Source organism: Paroedura picta, chromosome 7 (assembly GCF_049243985.1).
Source record: "Paroedura picta isolate Pp20150507F chromosome 7, Ppicta_v3.0, whole genome shotgun sequence".
Lineage (NCBI taxonomy): Eukaryota > Metazoa > Chordata > Lepidosauria > Squamata > Gekkonidae > Paroedura > Paroedura picta.
The window spans coordinates 42,320,118-42,340,754 of record NC_135375.1 but is presented as its reverse complement, the minus strand read 5'-3'; the positions used below and the strand labels follow the sequence as shown (position 1 = coordinate 42,340,754).

The following is a 20,637-nucleotide window of genomic DNA, read 5'->3' as shown; positions in this document are numbered from 1 at the left end:
TAATTTTCTGCTGGTCCAGTTTGTGTGCAGTTTGTGTGTTTTCAGTTTGACCAGATTTAGCTGCGATGGGATGAGGACTGGGAAAAGTCAAGGAGGTATAGAGGGGTTTTTTTAAAAGCCTTTATGAGCTTGTATATGTTGCAACTTCCCAGTTGATCCCCAGCTCCCTTATGCCAAGTTTGCCAAGAGCCTAGTGGGACTATTTTGTTTTTCTTCAAAAAATCTTTTATGGTCAACTCCCCTTGCTAGGGAGTTCAGTATCCCAGTAGAAGCTGTCAGCATCAGGAGAATTCCTCCCCCTTGTATGCTTTCCTCTGGCTCTCTTGAACCACGAGAGTTTAGGCTGTGTGTGCATGCAAAAAATCAATGGGGAGCTGTGGGCTATTTTCCCCTATCCTTTCTTTCCCTATCTGTCTGTATGCATCAGAGCAGTCTGTATTCAACACTGAGGCACTTGGTCTTCATGAAGCAAAACAGCCCGTTGATGTGGGTGAGATTTTATGCTGTTAGTTTACACATAGAGATTGTGAAAAATAGAACTTTCAGGAACTACATTAAAACCTAAAAAGTGCTGGCAGAAGTTATATATGCCAAGGAGTAGAGGACAGGTTCTTTAAAAAATAAATAGCTTTATTGAGAATAGAAACAACTTTGTAAAGAGAAAGAAGAGAGATAGTCTTAACATTCCAACTGTCTAACTGTTCTTCTGGAGACAATCAGGGAGGAAGTGTGTTCAAAGGAGCAGGAAGTCTCCAAGTCTCCAACTATTGAAAAATACAAGAAAGAGCCTAATCTAAATAGGCTAACAACTCATTAATTAATTAATTCATAGTTGCATTTATTGACTGCCACTATCAGACCCTGCTGGCTCGTGGTGATTTACAAAAAATTATAAAATGGTATAAAATATAATTGCAGAAATATACAACCCTACAACTGGTGGCAAAACCCCATATAAAACCTCCCCTCCCTTCCTGACTGAGGGACTGGTTCAAGATAGAGCATCCTGGCATAACCTGGCAAAGCTTACCTTAGATAGATTTAGCATACAACTCCAAGCCAGGTTAATTTATATGGATCCTTCTCTGGCCTGGACATTATCTTTTACAGCCCAATCAAAATTAGGAGTGTAGGCTTAAACTTTCTCCTTCAAGCCCACTTTCAACCAATCACTTCAGAAGTCTGGATAAAGAGGTCAAGGCACCAACTAGGGAAATGAATCCATCCTGATTCTTCTTAATCAAATATTCAATTGAAGCTGGGATTCAGTTTCCTTTGGCTAGCCCAGAGATCACCATAAACATGGCTCTCCCTTTCTGGAATGGCATTTTTGGACTGCATTCCTCATCTACCAAAGAACAGGCAGGTTCGAGTCCGTAGCATCTTAGAGACCAACAAGATTTAAGAGGCATGAGCGTTTGAGAGTCAAAGCTCCCTTTGTCAGACCAAAAGGTACTCAAGGAGCTTGGATTCTTGAAAGATCACACCCTGAAAAATTGGTTAGTCCCTAAGGTGCTACTGGACTCCAATCTAGCTCTTCTTCTGCCGACTAACATGGCTATCCTCTTAAACTACTCACATTTTTGGGTGTGTGTGTATTATTCTACCACTTGGTGAAGTGGTTTGGAGCACCAACTTCTAACCTGGTGATCCTCGCTCTTCCTCCACATTCAGCCAGCTGGGTGATGTTTGGCTCGCCCCAGCAGTGATAAAGCTGTTCTGATCAAACAGTAATATCAGGGCTCTCTCAGCCACACATACCTCACAGGGTGTCTGTTGTGGGGAGAGGAACAGGAAGGCGAATGTAAGCTGCTTTGAGACTCCTGATAGAGAAAAAAGAACCAACTCTTCTTCTAAAAGTACATTTTGTCTTTTTACAACAGAATAGTAGGGGGATTTAATTGGCTGTGGCCAGTTTGGTGTAGTGGTTAGGAATGCGGACTTCTAATCTGGCATGCCAGGTTCAATTCTGCACTCCCCCACATGCAACCAGCTGAGTGACCTTGGGCTCGCCACGGCACTGATAAAACTGTTCTAACCGGGCAGTGATATCAGCGCTCTCTCAGCCTCACCCACCTCACAGGGTGTCTGTTGTGGGGAGAGGAATGGGAAGGCGACTGTAAGCCACTTTGAGACTCCTTTGGGTAGGGAAAAGCAGCATATGAGAATCAACTCTTCTTCTTCTGTCTGTGTAGCATTATGCCCTGGCCAAGGAGGGCCATGAACTACAGGAAAGTGAGGACTGAACTTCACAAATTAATTTGAATTACTCAGTTCTTTCTTTGCAGACTTCTAATACTTTATTTCCCTGATTTACCAGAGAATATAAAAGCCCAGCTTTGCTTAGCTCAGCCAGAAAGGTTTGGAGATAAGTCCAATGTTGGAGGGTTAGGTATCTGTCACTGCCGTTTGCCTCCTCAGTCTAAAAACATGTTTCTCTTGGTTGTCTGGGGATAGGCATTGAATTATGGTTTTATGATGGCACATTAAAGGATCATGCCAACCTGGTCAAAGCCTATAATAAGACAAATCATTGTTGATGGTACAGTTTAAATTTGCAGAGAGGAGCAGAGCAGTTGGCTGCTTAAAAGAATAAAATAGTTTTTTTGTGTGTGAAGAGAAACACTTTGTACAGCAAAAGAGGAGGAGAGAGATTCCTTACTCTCTGTCTAACTGTTATCTGGAGTCATTCTGTCTAGTTCTGGAGGGAAGCAGGAAAGAGGTATGCTTAAAGGAGCAGGGAGTCTCCAACTGAATCAATCACGACACAGAGGAGATTATTTGAAAAATATTAGGAAGTTACTAACCTAAATAGGCTAAATACAGCTCCTCTGATGTCCTCTGCAGCAGGTGTAGTAAGCCTGTGGTCCTCCAGATGTCAATGGACTACAATTCCCATGAGCCCCTGCCAGCAAATGTTGGCAGAGGCTCATGGGAATTGTAGTCCATTGACAACTGGAGGACCACAGGTTGACTACCACTGCTCTGCAGGACATTCAGTCATGCATGCTACAGCTCTTGTGTATTCCAACAATTGTGAGTTAGCATAAGTACTCTGGCGAAGGGGCTAGGGTTACCAGGTCTTCATCACCCTAAATCTCATTGGATGAATTCTGATAGTCTAATGCAGGGGTAGTCAAACTGCGGCCCTCCAGATGTCCATGGACTACAGTTCCCAGAAGCCCCTGCCAGCAAATGCTGGCAGGGACTTCTGGGAATTGTAGTCCATGGACATCTGGAGGGCCGCAGTTTGACTACCCCTGGTCTAATGGGTGGGAGACCACTTATGTTGGTCTTATTGCATAAGGTCACATTGCGTAGCTATATCATCAATATTGGTCTTATTGCATAAGGTCACATTGCATAGCTATATCATCAATATTACTTCCCCATACTACTAGTAGAAGAAGAGATGTGGATCAGAGTTTGGCAGTGGCTAATTATGGGTGAATAAAAAGCATTCTGCACATGCTTGGAGGCATGCATTCTTTCCCACAGGAAAGTTATGACAAGTTAATTTGTAATTAATGTTGAAAACCAGATAGCAGGCCGAGTAACTGGGCATTCATTTTTCTGCAACTGTATCCCCCTGTCTCACCTTCTCCCAAGGCAAACTTTCAACTCCAAATAGAGGCAGCAACTCCAAACTGTATAAAATTCACTTTACTTATTGGCCACCACTGTGGATATTAAAGAGAACAGAGCTTCCGCCTCTCCCCCAGAAACAAAAACAGGGCTCAGGGAACAAAATGGTGATGAAACAGCAGAAGATAATGCAACTAATCAGAGAGGGGTTGATCCACTCTACTCCAGACATTTTGCAGGTTCCTCACTCCCATTCCTTTCTTTATTTTCCTGGGCTCCAGGATCACTGCAAATGGGGACTGCAGCAAAGAAATTAAAAGACGCTTGCTCCTGGGGAGGAAAGCTATGGCAAATTAGACAGCATCTTAAATAGCAGAGACATCACCCTGCCAACAAAAGTGTGTCTAGTCAAGGCTATGGTATTCCCAGTTGCAATGTATGGCTGTGAAAGTTGGGCCATAAGGAAGGCCGAGCGTCAAAGAATTGAGGCTTTTGAGCTCTGGTGCTGGAGAAGACTCTTGTGAGTCCCTTGGACTGCAAGACGAACAAACCAGTCAGTCCTAGTGGAGATCAGCCCTGACTGCTCCTTAGAAAGCCAGATCCTGAAGATGAAGCTCAAATACTTTGGCCACCTCATGAGAAGGAAGGACTCCCTGGAGAAGAGCCTAATACTGGGAGCTATTGAGGGCATAAGAAGGGGACAACATAAGGGGACAACAGAGAATGAGGTGGCTGGATGGAATCATTGAAGCAGTCGGTGCAAACTTAAATGGACTCTGGGGAATGGTAGAGAATAGGAAGGCCTGGAGGATGGGCTCCATGGGGTCGCGATGGGTCGGACACGACTTCGCACCTAACAACAAAACATTTTCCTTTCTACATCCAGAATGAAAGGGGATGGAAGTTCCTACTTTTTCTGGAGTGGAAAGCTGGGAATTGACAGATGTAGCATGATAGAATGTGGGCTAAATGGTCTGACTTGGTCTAGGTCAGGATTTTCTTTTCTACACAATGTCTGGCAAACTTCAGAAATTTCCAAAGAACTGGCAACAGTAGCTGGAACTTCCTCCACCTTCCAGCTAGTAAGAATGCACGGCCATGGCAGTGGCGTTATTTTCTTTCTTCATCCCGATACAGCCGTAGATAATAAAAGGTGTTTTGCTTTCTTTTCCCAGGCAATGAAGGGAGCGACTTGAATGAAGTTCCACGTTCGTCATAACAAGCATAATAATTAAAAATTGATGACACGACACACACTGGAATGTGAAAAACAAACAGAGGTCAGAATTTGATGACCCAAGGTATGAAATATTCAATTAGAAAACAAACAAAACAGGGAGGGAAGCATGGGGCCTGGTGTAGCGAGGAAGGCTGCCTGAGGCCAAGAACTCTGGGGAGCAGCGCCAATAAGATATTAAAACCACCCTACATTACTTTGTTTTCTATCTCCTGAACAAATAAATGTTGGAAATATGTTTATCTGTTCCGTTTTACCAGTGAAAACATTTCCCACAATGTATATATTAAGAGAGGATGTATAGTTATTTCCCAGCACTCAAGGCAAGGCGAGTGTGGCCTGGTGGGATGGGCGGGGGAGATGTGGGACAGATACTTGAGTAGAAACAGGCTTTGACTAACAGGGGGTCTTGCTTGGGCCATGATGTACCATGTCCCACATGCTGATTACTTGAACAGACCTGCTGCCAAGATAAATTTTCCTTGGACTCGAGAGTTTATAGGATGTGCTTGGCTCACCTTGCCAGCACAGCAGTTTCTTCCCCACACAAACAATTCTGCCTTCGCTAGTCAGGATATAAACAGAAAGAATGCTTGGTTAATTATTTGTATAATGGCAAAGATAGCTGAAATCTGGACATCGCAGAAGGGCTGCAAGGCTCCTCTTGGGTGCATCTGTATGAGCAGTGATGCATGGACTGCGATGGGCTCTTTCAGCACCATCCAAGCCATACAAGCCACAAAATGTCCCTGACTGTCTGCCAAAAACATGATTAAAACCAGCCAAAAGGGTCTAGAGATCCAGGCCTTTCAAACCAACATCTGGAGACCTAAGAGGAAATCCTCGAGTTTGCATCATTTTGAGATGGCCGGCAAGTCAGGGAGCAAAGCAAAGGCATTGTTGTAGAAAGCATTGTTGTAGATCATGAAGAAATCTGTTCAGTGGCTCTCTCAAGAAATCCATCCAGAGATCTTTATAAAGCTGGCCATAGCACCCAGCTAGCCATAGCATCTTTAATTTCAGCCAACACATCAGTGAAAATAGATTCGGGTGGGTAACCGAGTTGGTCTGATGCAGTAGAACAAGTTGGGAGTCCAGGGGCACCTTTAAGACCAACCACGTTTTATTCAAGGTACGAACTTTCACGTGCAAGTGATTCCTCTTTGCACAATTGTGTCTGTGGTTGTCAAGTACTTATAGTAGGAATGTGAGAAGGAGCAATGTGGTATGGGGGAATCCTGCACTGACATTCCTTCTGCTACTGTGCCAACTGTGTCTGCCCTGGAATGGCTGCCATCTGGAGCACCCTTGTTACTTGATGCAATGAAAATACACTCTGGCATAAAAATATCAACTTTTTAGAGACTATTAATTCTTAAGGTCCTAATAATCTAGTGATCCAATAAAAATGGCAAGCATGTCATCACTTCAATACAGCCACAGACATTTTCTTATGTGCTGAAAAGGAAATAACAGGGTCTTGACAGATACCCTGAAATGTCTGCTTTATTTATAACTGAACTGGAATGAAAAAAAGTTATCCCGATATGAAACAGGAGGCATTAGGTATAGGTGTTTTTCAGGCCTCTTAGGTTTCTAAAGCAGGCCCTGGTCCAGATGAGCACTTCCAGTGTCCAGGGAGTGTCCTATAGGAGCCAAAAGTATGCTGAAGTCATTGTATGTAAAGGAGCCTACTGTATATGTAATATTTCTTTCCCTATTTTTAATATATGCTGTTCTATTTATGCCTGACCATTGATAAAGACGGTCATGCTGAAACACATCTGGTCAGTGGAGGTATTAGTATGATTATACACATAGATTTTAAAAATGAATTTTAATAAATATTAATATTCAATTTTACATTACGTTCTACCCTATAGATGCTTGAGCACATTTTCCTTATTTTGACCCTTTGTGGGGGGATGCTAGGATTTAGACCAGGCTTTCTCAACCAGGGTTTCATGAAACAATGGGGTTTCTATACAGCCCTGAAAGGGTTTCCTGAAGGGGTGGGAGTTAATTAATTTATATATATATACATTTTTAGATTTGTTAAACATTTAACAGTGATTTGACCATATGTGGTCGACACATCCCTTCCCTCCCAAACTGGCCAATGATGGGCCAGGAGGGGGTGGGAAGGGAAGGGGCCCTGGGTGGGCATATACACAGCTATGCTTCGCAGCCATAATCTGCACAATTGTACCACTTCTGGGGTTTCTCAAAGCCTGAAGAATGTTTCAAGGTTTTCTCAAAAAGCAGTTAGACAGCACCTGTTTGGGGGCATCCCAAGATTGGTCTGATTTTAACCTCAATGGGATTGGTAGCCCCAGGAGTAATGGATCCTGGCTATGTCCCATGATAAGACGAGCAAACGAGCAGAATGTTTCTACACAACATTCTTTTAGCTGAGAGTTTTGTGTGTGACTTCAATTTAGGTTTGTGTCATCATAATTTTAAAGGTGAAACAAAAGAGATCCAAATTACAGATTTCTCAGATGTTCTTTTCTGTGTTTTTGCATCAGCTCCAGAGGTGTGGCATAAACAAATAGGCTTTTTAAAAAAGGTGTGTTTTGGAATAAGCAAATGACTAAGAAAAAATAGCTATTGGGAATTTCTGTGTGGAAACAGATCTACACTTGGGCAAGAGTTAGAGCCAGTTTGGTGTAGTGGTTAGGAGTGCGGACATCTAATCTGGCATGCCGGGTTCGATTCTGCGCTTCCCCACATGCAACCAGCTGGGTGACCTTGGGCTAGCCATGGCACTGATAAAACTGTTCTGATCGAGCAGCGATATCAGGGCTCTCTCAGCCTCACCCACCCCACAGGGTGTCTGTTGTGGGGAGAGGAAAGGGAAGGCGAATGTAAGCCGCTTTGAGCCTCCTTCAGATAGAGAAAAGCGGCATATAAGAACCAACTCTTCTTCTTCTTCTTCTTCTTCTTCTTCTTCTTCTTCTTCTTCTTCTTCTTCTTCTTCTTCTTCTTCTTCTTTTGTAGTCCTACATATTTTTGTTACCCGCTGTCTTCTCCAGGTATTTGCTGGAGAGGTTTTTGGTCACATTTTTTGGCTATAAAATTGGAACTGAGTGCAAAAAAGCGTTCAAAGTTCATCCTGTTAAATTTGTGGCCTGATGCAATGTGCCAGTACTTGCTAGGATCTTCATTTCTAAATTTGCACTTCTTAAATGCTAGCCTTTGACTTTGGTCTTTTAAATGAATGACTCCTTCCCTTTGCCACATCACAAAAATGCAGTGAGCCACATGGCATGCATGCTTATTCAACAATGTCACATCTAAAGTTCTCTTAAATGCACTTATAAATGAATGATGTATATTCTGGGGAAAGGATGCAGCTTAACTGTGAAGCAATTTACATGCAGAAGGTCTCAAGTTCAAATTGTGGCATCATCAGTTACAAAAATTAGGGTGTAGGTGATGTGAAAGACTTCTACCCAAGATACTGGAGTGCACAATTACATATAAAGCAGCTTCCTGATTTCTGTTCATGCTGCCTGTCAAGTTTTACCAGGCAAACTATTATTTTATGCAGGCCCGGTTTAAGGATTTACAGGCCTGTAGCACTAGAGCCGTTGAGGCCCTAGCAGAGTACAACTGGTGCTATTCTTTGTGCAGCACAAGTAACAGCGGGGCACCCTTCCTAGGCATAGTTTGGGACTCTGGAAGTAACTGATACTTTCACTTTGCTGAAAACATTTACTAGTATTATCCTGAATGCTAAAATTCCCTAGTATAAAAAAGAAAACAACCAATTAAAAAAAAAATTGAGTACACTCAGGGACTGTCCTCCTCTTTGAGGGCTGTAATTCCATTTCAAGAACAGTAATGTCTCTCCCAGGGATCCTTTTACATGTGCCAGCTACTCACTGCAGTTCAGAGGGTGCCTTCCTGCCTCAGCTGACACCAGCAGCTCCAAGCTGCCCACAGCCCCCCCCACTGCCTTCAGCTTTGCCCTTCAGATTGGGGGGGGGGCAGCTCTGGCATTCCCTTAAAGGGTTTTCTTGCAGGGGAGTCTGTTTCTTTGGGGGTGGATTGCCTTGTCACTTGACAGGCTGCAGCAGAGGCCATCAAATGCAGTACATGCTGTGGCCAGAGTATTCCCTCCCCTTTTCTCCTGTTGTGCTTTGTGCCTGTGTGTGTGAATGTAGTAAAATGGATGACAGAATTAACTGAAATCTGATTAGGAGTGGAGGGAAACTCCACCCCTTGAATTTGTTCTTTTTCCTTAGCTTTCAGTGCCTATGTTAGTTGGCCTTGGGTTGCAATAAAATGTTGTGTTCTGAAGCTCCTGTGAGTACGTAGATTTATTCCCCCACACATTACAAAAGTGAACCTCTTGGATTCTTATGGGACCTTAGCTGAAACCAGGCTTTCCTGCAGGGCTGAGGTGAAAAGGGAGTACCTAAAGTCAGGGGTGGGGGTGGGATTTTTGGCAGAGGGAATGCAGCAAAGCCTTCTGCAGTCGGCCACGTCAGTGGCGGCTAAAGAGCAGGGCTGCCGCGTGGACGTGGCGGGCCTGCTGACTTGCGGTGAGCCCCTCCCTGAGCTAGATCTAGAGATGAGCAGTGATCTAGAGACAATGGTAGAGGCTTGCAGATTGCAGTTGGGAGGGTGTGGGTGTTTCCCTCCTGGGCTTTGGGCTTTGGCTAGCCCCTACTAGCAACTGTTTGTATTTTGGGGCACAGACTGACAGACAGACCAGCATCTGTCCTGCAATTCTGGAAAGTGCAGGAAGATTTAAATAAAGAATATTTACAGCCTGAAACTATAAATAGTGAACAAGTAATTGGCTGGAGAGACATAGGAACTGAGTTGACTTTTCTCAAGCTTGGCCTGCTAAAAAAACACAGTATTTTCTGGGAAGGTCCTATGAAATCAAAGGCATAAGTGGCCCAGAATTTCAAGAGGAGTTAGTTTTACAGGAAAGTAGACAGTGAGACTTTGGGGAAAACTAGGTGATCCACTTTTATTCAGCAACAACTTGGCCTTGTGGACAACAACAGGGACTGCAGTTGCCAGCAGTAGGCCTCAGGCTTCAGAAGGGCAGACATCACCAGCCAAACAACAGACTATGCTAGCCGAGGGATATCTGTGGCAACATGCATTCCCTTTGAAGGGCACTTGTGTGGGGGAGAGAGCTTTCCCTTCAGGTTAACTGCCTGGAGATGAGCTGTACTTTCAGGGGATTCTCAGACCCCACCTGGAGGCTGGCATCTCTAAACCTCAATGGGATACAATGCTACGCAGTCACCCCTCCATAGCACCCATTTTTGCCTGCGGAGCTCATCTTTATAGTCTGGAGATGAGCAGCAATTCCAGGAGATCTCCAGGCCCCACCTGGAGATTGGCTGTCCCTGGTCTGAACATATTCCTTGAAGTCTGGAAGTGGGGCCTCAAAAGTGTGTAATGCCCCCACAGCCACCTAACACCCCTTGACCTATTTCAGGTCAAGAAAACACTGGAGAGAGGAGTAAAAGTTGCCAGCTTGATGCAGGTTCATGTTCTGGAATTCCATACTACCTAGGTGTGCCTTCTGACTTGTAAGAGCAGCAGCCTCTAATTCTTTGCATGCAGCTAGCTGGGTGACCTTGGGTCAGTCACAGTTCTTTCAGAGTTCTCTCAGCCTCACCTACCTCACGGGGTATCTGTTGTAGGGAAAGGAAAGGTAAGTGATTGTAAGCTGCTTTGAGATGCCTTCAGGTTGTAAAAGCAGGGTATAACACAAAACAACCCAGCTCTTCTTCTTGGTCTATCCCCAAGTCCCTGCTGTAATCTGTTAACGAGGTCCGATCCTCCTCAGTGAAATATAATTCATTTTCTGTTAAGGCTCCCATTTCATGAAATGTATTTCTAAGGAGGTTCATGAAACACCTTCCTTCTTGGTATTTTTCAGAACCTGTAAGTCTATCTTTTTTTGGTGGACAGTTGAGGACTGATATATTGGATTAGCAAAATGCTGCATTTAATGAGTTCTTTTGTGATCAGTCCCATGGTGTGGGCAGTCCATTGCTGCTTAATTTGTTGAAATGATGGTTGTCACTTTTTTTATTGAGTGGTACTTTAATGTGTTAGAAGTATAAACTGCTTTGAGTCACAGACGGGAAAGCTAGAAATGTTAAAGTCAATAAGTAGAATAATATATTTTTAGCATTGGGCCATGCCATAATATTCGGTTATATAATCTGTAACATATGATAAAAATACTATGGGCAGGATCTTTCAAAAGCTCCCTTTACGACAGCAGAAGGCAGTTTTGTCTTTGATTTCTGTAGAATATACATGAGCTTTGCATAGGCTGCTTCTGCCTACATGAGGAAGTGGAGGCAGAAAAGCCCTTTTCTGCTTATCATTCTTAAGATTTAACCCATTTTTGTTTTTAAAGGAGTCCTTCTGAAAAACTCTTGAAACAGGCCGAAAATGTGGAAGTTGGTCTTTATTTTACTTATGGAAATCATAATAAATTCTGCAGCAATAAATCGCTGTTGGTACTGCAGGTTGTTAATCTCCATTGCCCAATCAACTGAACTGGTTGTATTAAAATTTGGAATTAATTTTGTTGTTTATAAGCAAAACATCCCTGTTTCCACAGACAGTAGTGACTTCCAGTACTGAGTTCCAAGCAATCTTTTCCCGCCATATAAAATGGGCACTAAGTCTTCCCAAGAGTTCCCCTTTTTGAGACTTTCTGTAAACCAATGATTGTGGTTTAATGAGAGCATATTAATTGATATGCTCTGAACTCTCACAAATAGCAGATTTACCTTTAATTTATGAGCCTCTTGTGGCGCAGAGTGGTAAGGCAGCCGTCTGACAGCTTTGCCCATGAGGCTGGGAGTTCAATCCCAGCAGCCGGCTCAAGGTTGACTCAGCCTTCCATCCTTCCGAGGTCGGTAAAATGAGTACCCGGCATGCTGGGGGGTAAACGGTCATGACTGGGGAAGGCACTGGCAAACCACCCCGTATTGAGTCTGCCAAGAAAACGCTAGAGGGCGTCACCCCAAGGGTCAGACATGACTCGGTGCTTGCACAGGGGATACCTTTACCTTTACCTTTACCTTTAATTCCCCTTGCATTTCTTTATCTGTACCAGTCAAAGCAATGCTTGCTTTCTTCTTGCTCAATGGCAATATACACCATTGATGGTGTTCTTGTGAAGAAATAAGTCTTCACAACCAAACAGTAGAAGATGTATGTCAGATGGCTCTCCAATAACATTAAGGGAGAAAGCAGCTGATATATGGGATATTGAAGGCAGATTAAGTTGTTAATGTATATTAGTATATTCTTAATTTCCTTTTAATTGAAAAAGACATATTGACTTTAATTAGAACCATTTCACAGGAACTGTCAATTAGCACATGTCAGACTAGTTAATTCAGAACAGAATTCTTTTAATTAGGGTCTGCTTTCCTTTAACTGTGAGGCCAATGAAACCAGCCTTTCCTTATCAAGATTTTAAATGTCTCTAAGACATACAATACAAATGTAGTCTCTTATCTATTATTAGAAGCCCATATGGACAACATTAAATGATGGGGCTGGGATTGTTCATGAAAAGCTTGAAAAGGAGAAAAATAAAGAGAGAACCTTTCAACAAAGATTGCTTTAAACATGATTACTTTAAATATCCTGATTTACCCTCCGAAATGAATGATATGCGTGCTCCCATTTAGAGAATTATTTAATATCCCTTCATGTAAGTGTGTCTAGCCAAACATTTTTTCTGATGTGTAAAGATATGTAATATAATATTATCCAGACAGTGAAGCAGCAGAAATGAACTCCCATCAAGAAAGGGAAATGATCCCTCCGCTTCATTTTAGAAGGTGCAACAGAAACGCGGTTACCTACAGCTGCATGCGTATGGTAATGTTTGAAAATGCAAATAAAGTGATCCTGTACCCCCTGGCACTAGCTGTGCATCTTGATGTCCTGCTGAATGTAGGGCCCTTATGCACATATAATTAGCAATGGTAATAAACTTAGTTTTCCTAAAGAAAAGGGTACCAGGATAGAGGCTAAAGATGAGGAAGGTTCTTTCTGGCATAGGCACATATACCTTGCCTAGATTTGTGTTTTCAAAATTGGCTTCTACATTCAGTGCCACAGAGGCTGATTCTGCATGGGTGGAAAAGGCTGGAAGGGGACTCATATGGACATGGGGCTAATCCCTGCATGTATATGAAGTTGCCGCCAGGCCAGTGCCTTCCCGGGCCTGGTATGGATTGAGCCCTCAGTAGCCCCACACTAAGGGAAAATAGATTCTTCCGCATTCCCTTTTCATGCTGTGGGGGCCAATGGAGGCTGGGAGGGGAGGGGAAATACCCTTCTCAGCTTTGTGGTGCTGCGGGATTGACCGGGGCTTGAAAAAATGTTGCAGGAAGATGGGATCATGTTCTTGCACAATCCCACCTTCCTGCAAAATACCAACCTCTGTGGCCCCCCCACATGGCAGAACCTGTCTGCTATGGCTGCGTCCCTTGAGGGGGCACATATCAGCAGCAGACTGGGTGCTCCGCTGAAATGTGTCCCCTGTGGGGGCCCAGAAAGCTGCGGAGCATGCACCACACTGGAGGTGTCCCACAGTGGGGCCACCAATATGGAATTGGCCAGAGCCTCACTGGTTTTAATGGGGGATATTGTAGAATTCTAAAGTGTCTATTTCACATAAAGATCTTAACTGGCTAGAATGTCTGCCCTGTGCGAGAAATTGACCAGTACTATATATTTTCTGTCTTTAAGGGGTGTATTTTATTACTGTCAAGTTACAGATGATTATGGCGACCCTGTAGGGCTTTCAAGGCAAGAGACATTTAGAAGGAGAAGAGTTGGTTCTTATATGCCGCTTTTCTCTACCAGAAGGAGTCTCAAAGCGGCTTACAATCACCTTTCCTTTCCTCTCCCTGCAACAGGTAGGTGAAGCTGAGAGACAGCTTTATCAGTGCTGTGGCGAGTCCAAGGTCACTCAGCTGGCTGCATGTGGAGGAGTATGGAATCAAACCTGGCTCACCAGATTAGAAGTTGGTGCTCCTAACCACTACACCAACCACTACACCAACCACTACACCTAACCACTACACCCAGGCTTGCCATTGCATGTCTCTGTGTAGTGACCCTGGACTTCCTTGGTGTTCTCCCAGTGTTGACCCTGCTTAGCTTCCGAGATCTGATAAGATCTGGCTAGTCTGGGTTATCCAGGTCAGGGCTTAATGAGGCCCAGTCATGGAATTTAATGTAAAGCACAAATGTTATTTATTTTATTTTAATTTAATTTAATTATATTCTATACTGCCCTCCTGTGAGGCTCAGGGCGCTTTACATAAAACGTGGAGGGTATACATTGAATCATGGTACAATAATAACAATAATCATAACAGTGGGTTCCAAGTTAACAACAGGTTTACAACTGTTTATAACACAACAATCTTTTATAACTTCTAACATTAATCATAGAGAGGTCAATTTGTACTCTAATCATTGTGGGGGGTGTCTGGGGGGGGGGCTAGTGGATATTGTTTGGCCTGTCTGTCTCAACCAAATGCCTGGTGGAGGAGCTCCCTTTTACAGGCCCTGTGGAATTGTGGGAGTTCAGGAAGGGCCCTGATCTCTTAAGGAAGCTTGTTCCACCAGGTGGGGGCCAGGACAGAGAAAGCTCTGGCCCTGGTTGAGGTCTGACTTGCTTCTTTAGGGATCCTCAGCCAGTAGGTGGTAGCAGAGTGTAAGGCTCTTTTGGGGGTATAGGCAGGTAGGCTGTCTCTCAGGTACACTGGGCCCAGACTGTAGATGGCCTTGTAGGTGATTACCAAAACTTTAAGCCTGATCCAGAATTCAACTGGAAGCCAGCAAAGTTGTTGGACTGCTGGCTGAATGTGTGCCCTCCATGGTTTATTTGTGAGGATCCTTCAAGCAGCATTCTGGACCTGTTGCAGTTTTCAGATCAAGGTTAAGGGAAGGCCTGCGTAGAGCAAGTTGCAAAAGTATAGTCTAGAGGTGACCATCACATGGATCACTGTGGCTAGGTTTTCTGGGGCCAAATAGGGGCTAGTAGCTTAGCTTAACATAGATGGTAAAAAGCCTGCCATGCTACTCTCATGACCTGTGCCTCCATGGAAAGGGAAGCATCAAGGATCATACCCACGTTTCTGGCAGAGTGAGCTATTGTTAGCTGCACCCTGTCCAGGTTGGGTAGGCACACTTCCTTGTTTGGATCCTTCCTGACCAGCCACAGGACCTCTGTCTTTGAAGGGCTGAGCTTCAGATGAATCTGCTTGAGCCACCTCATCACTGCTTCCAGGCATCTGGCTAAGGATTCAGGGGGAGAGTCAGGGTGGCCACCCATCAGGGGGAAGAACTGGGTGTCATCTGCATACTGATGGCATCCCAGCTCAAACTTCTGCACCAGCTGAGCAAGAGAGTGCATGAAGATATTAAATAGGATTGGGGAGAGGACTGCTCCCTGTGGGACAGTTAGATATTCTCTCTCTTATAGCTACCCACTGTCCATGACTCTGGAGAAAGGAGATCAGCCATTTGAGGGCTGTATCCTGGCATTGGTGAGGTGGTGAGCTAAGAGCTCATGATCTACTGTGTCAAATGCTGCTGACAGATCTAATAGTACAAGCAGTGCTGACATGCCTCAGTCCAGCTGGCAGCGGACGTCATCCATCAGGGCAACTACCGCTGTTTCTACCCCATGGCCAGGCTGGAAACCTAAGTGGAATGGGTCAAGGGCTGCATTTTCCTCCAGGAATGTTGATATTTGGTCCTCAACGGCCCTTTCAACCAACTTCCCCACAAACGCTAAGTGTGAGATGCGGTGGTAGTTGTCAGGCTCCTGTGGGTCCAACGCATGCACCATTGCCTCTTTTAATCCCTCCTGGAATTCTCCCATTGAAAGGGAGAAGTTGATTATTTTTCTGAGGAATGCCCCTAGGTGTAAACTGCACGGAGCTTTTATTCCAATCCCAGGTTGATTCAGTCCCTGCCGTCTACTCTGAATGCGATTTCCGTTTGGATTTTGGGCGATTTAAATTTTCCTTCTGCAGCAAGAAGGATTGATCCGGAGTGACCATACCTTTATTGTGCGATATATTAGAGTGCTTTTAAACCTCAATGTTTTTCAAATCCGGATTGGGAAAGCAAGCTCCGTGGTAGAGAACCTCTGATAGGCCACCCCTGATCATGTGACAAGCTTGCCTTAAAGGAGAAGCCCCTAATTTCTCTCAACTTCTGTTGGTCCTGGATTTTTTCTCCCTTCTCTGCCTTTTTCGATCCTCTCCTGACCCCCTCCAAGAAAAGAAAGAGGCTCCCTGCTTGGCTCCTCTCCCCCCCTTCAAGAAAAGAAAGAAAGAGGCTTGGCTCCCCCCTCCCTTTCTGTGCTTCCCAAACCATGTGCAGAACACTTTCCTGTTTCAATGGGGAGGGGGGGGGAAGAGGAAGACTCGAGTTCAAAGCGATCTGGATTCAACAGGATTGACAATGGAATAAACAAAGTAAGTGCAGACTTCTGTTGGTTGTTTTTAGGAGCCATGATGGGCATGAGTCTGTTGGGCATGTGGTTGTATGTAAAATGTATATCTTTTATAGGCCTTGCTCCATTTGTTAGCATATGTTAGCCTGAATCAGTTGTAGCTCATTGAATCTGCTTATGACTTCCTGCAACAACTCCAAACAGGCATTTTTATTCTCATTGTTCTCATGCATGGTTAGCATCCTTGAGAACCAGATCTGATAACTTGTCTGCCAACATAAATCCCAAGAGCTAGAACACTGAAACTAATTGGCAACCAGTAACTAGTCTCCACATTTTCAAATGAAAGTATCACTTTCAGAGAAACATCATGACATTTATTCAGCAGAAACATGGTGTTTTCATACATGCACTCTCAGTACGAACTCAGATCTCTATTTGATGAGGGGGCAATAGGTTGGAGGCAGAACTAAAGCAGTGAGTGATTACTGGTTGGGAAAAAAAAAGGTTTTCATATCGCTCCTGGAATAAATATATGAACTTCTGATTTTCCACTACAATCAGAGGGCTGGTGTACGCCAGAGAAAGCATTCACGGACCACATAGTACCGTGGATTAATTGTGCATAGCTAAAATTCAGCCTAAGAGATATTTTACATTTCCATGTTTTTAAAAAAAGAATCCCTTACAAGTGGGTCTCTTCGATGGGCACTACACATCCTGTCACAGGTTGGTTCATACTTCTTTTGGACTATTGCATACACATACACAGAGGTATGGCTAGCTCTACACACTTGCAGTCATGATAGGCCACCTTTTATTCTTTTTTGTTTGTTTAGGAAAGCCATCTTGGAACTTCCCCCCCTCAACTTAGTTAACCGCTAGTTTTTATAATACTGTGTCATTGTTACCAATAGCCGGAGAGAGAAAAGCTGTTGTCCAGATGTTTGTAGTCTTTGAAACCTCAACTAGTTTTAAAGAGGACATCACATTTTCATTTGACAATGATTTTGGTTTCTTCTCAAACCAATATGCTGAAAGCCATAAAAAATAACGCTGAGAACAAGTCAGATGGCATTTTCTTAAAACCTACCTTTGTGTCTCCCAGTGAATGCCACACCGGATTCTAGCAAGAGACAAAGACTGGGCATGATCCAGCTGATGCTGGTCCAATGCACTTTTTAATGGAATGATTTCATAGAATAAATTTTTAGCACCCCCCAAAATCGCAGAAGATTGGAGAATCATTTAGAATAACATGCTGTGGGGTTAGAGCTTCAGCGTTAAGGATTTTGTCTGGGTGAAGTTGGAGTTCACAGAGAGAAAGATTCTGCCAGAGGAAGGGCAATTCCTGCAGAATCCCTCTCTTGCTAAAGCTCTAGTACTCTGTGAAGTACGGTCCCTGGAGTATCCTGCCTTTCCCCCATTCCTCAACAACATTTAGGTAGGCTTGTTTAAATGCTTAACATGATAGACTAAGAACCATCCTGTAACTTGATCAGGTTGCTAACCACAATGCATTTTTATTAGTGATTTTGTCATATCGTTTATGAGATACAAAACTGATCTCCTCAGACAATGTGGATAAGGTTGTGAATGTCATAAAAAGGTTTCTGCTGATGCAAGAGACCAATGGTTTCCTATTCCATATGAGGCGTGATAAAAATGCAGTTCTGAATTCCATCCCTGTGTTTAAATGGAAGTAAACCTTCATTTGATGTAAGAGGGCATTTCCATGTAAATATGTTTACGACTCTATTCTAAGGGATATTGCCAGTTTTTTTAATGTACCATTTACTTTACAATCTGATGCCACAGTGGTCTTAGACAGAACTAGTATCATAAATCCTGTAGTATACTGAACCTGTCTCTTTAAGTGGAACTCCATCTCTTCGCATGTCTTCAGGAATATACTAGTTAGAACTGAGTTGTTGGTACTCCAGCATTAAGTCCAAGTTGTTCCTTGTCTTGCTGTTCTGCACATTAAAGAAGTTCTGAAGACATCCTGCCTGCTGTGTCTCTCTGGCCTTAGGGTAGACGGTTTATGCACCTCCACAGTGAGTATATTTTACAGAGAAGCCAAACACCATAAATACCATGGTCTATTTCCATCCTCACATAGAAACCACTCTTGCCAAATATTTAGTCATAAGGTAAAGGTAAAGGTATCCCCTGTGCAAGCACCGAGTCATGTCTGACCCTTGGGGTGACGCCCTCTAGCGTTTTCATGGCAGAATCAATACGGGGTGGTTTGCCAGTGTCTTCCCCAGTCATTACCGTTTACCCCCCCTGCAAGCTGGGTACTCATTTTACCGACCTCGGAAGGATGGAAGGCTGAGTCAACCTTGAGCCGGCTGCTGGGATTGAACTCCCAGCCTCATGGGCAAAGCTTTCAGACTGCATGTCTGCTGCCTTACCACTCTGCGCCACAAGAGGCTCTATTTAGTCATAGACAAAGTAATACCAAAATCCATATCTGCTAGCAAAGAGGACTTAAATACAAGACAAGCACCAGGAACTATCACCAGCTGTATTCAAAGAACTCTCAAAGGGGTGACTGACTAACTCATAATCAGAGAGAATATGAGAAAGTTTCAGTTGTGGCAAACCCCCCTTAAAAACTATCCTTCAAAACAGCAGAGGAGAAAATGAACAGAAAAGCCTGCTGATATTTGGGGACAGTTGGTTGATAAAAATAAGAAGGGATGGTAAGAGTGGGCATGATAAAAAAAAAAGCATTCAGCTAATTCAACAGGCCCAAGCACCAATTAATGCCTCCAGTGCTCTGTCTAAGGAAAGTCTAACAGTCTTTAGGTCAATCAACAAGAGAAACAGAGGGAACAGCCTAGAAAGGAAGGCTTAGATTCAAGATTGGACTGCAAAATGAGATATGTATGGATATGAAGGCTACCAGTATCCTCAGAAAACAGGACGTTCAAATGAAAGTGAAAAGCTAGCTTCCATGTTGGCACTCCACTGATTCCAAGCCCACTTCCAATTGAAAAAACACATAGTCAACACCACAAAAAACTCCAATGATTTCCAAAAGGAAAACCTCAAAAAGTTAATCTGTAGAACTACCAATTCCAGTAATCCAAGAGGCCATCCCATTAAAAAGATGACAGCACTTTAACCATAAATACATGAATTCCTGCAGGAACGTACTGACCCCCAGCACAGAAAGAAAGCAACAAATAGCCACAGAGGTTTTTCACAGTTTTGTGGTTTTTGATGTGTCCATTGACACACAGGTCAGACCTGTGTCCATTGACACACAGGTGTGACATCAAAACCCACAAAACTGAAAAACCTGTAGGGGAACAACTTTCCAGGACATTCAATAAGGGACCTGAAAGTAGCTGTTTTATTGCAAAGGAAATTCAAGAACAGGCTAGAAAGGGAGATTGCAGAAATATATTCCCACTGCCATGATGGTCAGTTCATAGTCTGAGGAAGAGTGCTTGCACTCGAAAGCTCACACCTTGAATAAATCTTGGTCTTAAAGGTGCCACTGGACTCTGATACAGTCTCTCCATATTGGAGATGGTCTAAGTTCACTCAAAGACTAAATGGAAAAAGCGAGATCAGAGTCATGGATGGCACAGTTCATTTCCCACTGTTTTAGCAGACATCTTTCCTTATCCTCCCTGAATTCCTAAAGCCAAAACAAGCTAATTCCACAAGAATGCATGTGTACTAATAATTTATGAGACTATCTGATAAATCTAGCAGCTTTTGTTTATCCCATTGATCAACCAATTATATACAGTCTGGATATAAGTTCCAGAACACAGTTTGCTCACCCATTTTAAGTATGCATAAACTAAGCAGCCACTGTGTACAGCCCTAATGACTTTTCAATGAGCTCTGATTACAGTAAAAGTCTGTCATGCACTGAGAATTCCAAGTCATTACAGAACTTCAACTGCACTTGAACTGGAGCAGAATTTTTACAATTATCGCTGTGATTTCTTCTAGCTCCTTTTGCTCCTTGATCTTCTGTACCAGTGCTAACTTTTCTGCTAACTTTGATTCATGAAAAGTTGACCCTTAAGGCATAACCATTTTAGAGAATGCTACAAGATACAGTGGATTTCACCCAATATGATAGCAGGGATTTTTTTTATTTTAAAAAGAGGCTCTTAGTAAAAATTGCATTTTTGTTAAGTGATTGGTCATATGAATCTTGTACTGTTCATGTATTGTTCATGAATCAAGTTGAGGGCCATTTAAAAATGACTAAGCGTTAAGGAAACCTAATAGCTTTTTAACAGATTATTTAAATGACTGAAGCTATGATTTCCAATCATTTTTATCCAAACAG

General features: G+C 43.3%; 1 long non-coding RNA gene across 12 annotated transcripts in view; it reads left to right on the top strand.

Annotated features, from left to right (window-relative positions):
* LOC143842434 (uncharacterized) overlaps nucleotides 1-20,637 on the top strand; it is a 111,173-nt gene that overhangs the window by 51,410 nt on the left and 39,126 nt on the right. For all 12 annotated transcript variants that reach the window (XR_013233112.1, XR_013233115.1, XR_013233111.1 and 9 more), the window contains one exon: nucleotides 4,761-4,886. This is a non-coding gene — a long non-coding RNA (uncharacterized LOC143842434). The remainder of the gene's footprint in view (nucleotides 1-4,760; nucleotides 4,887-20,637) is intronic.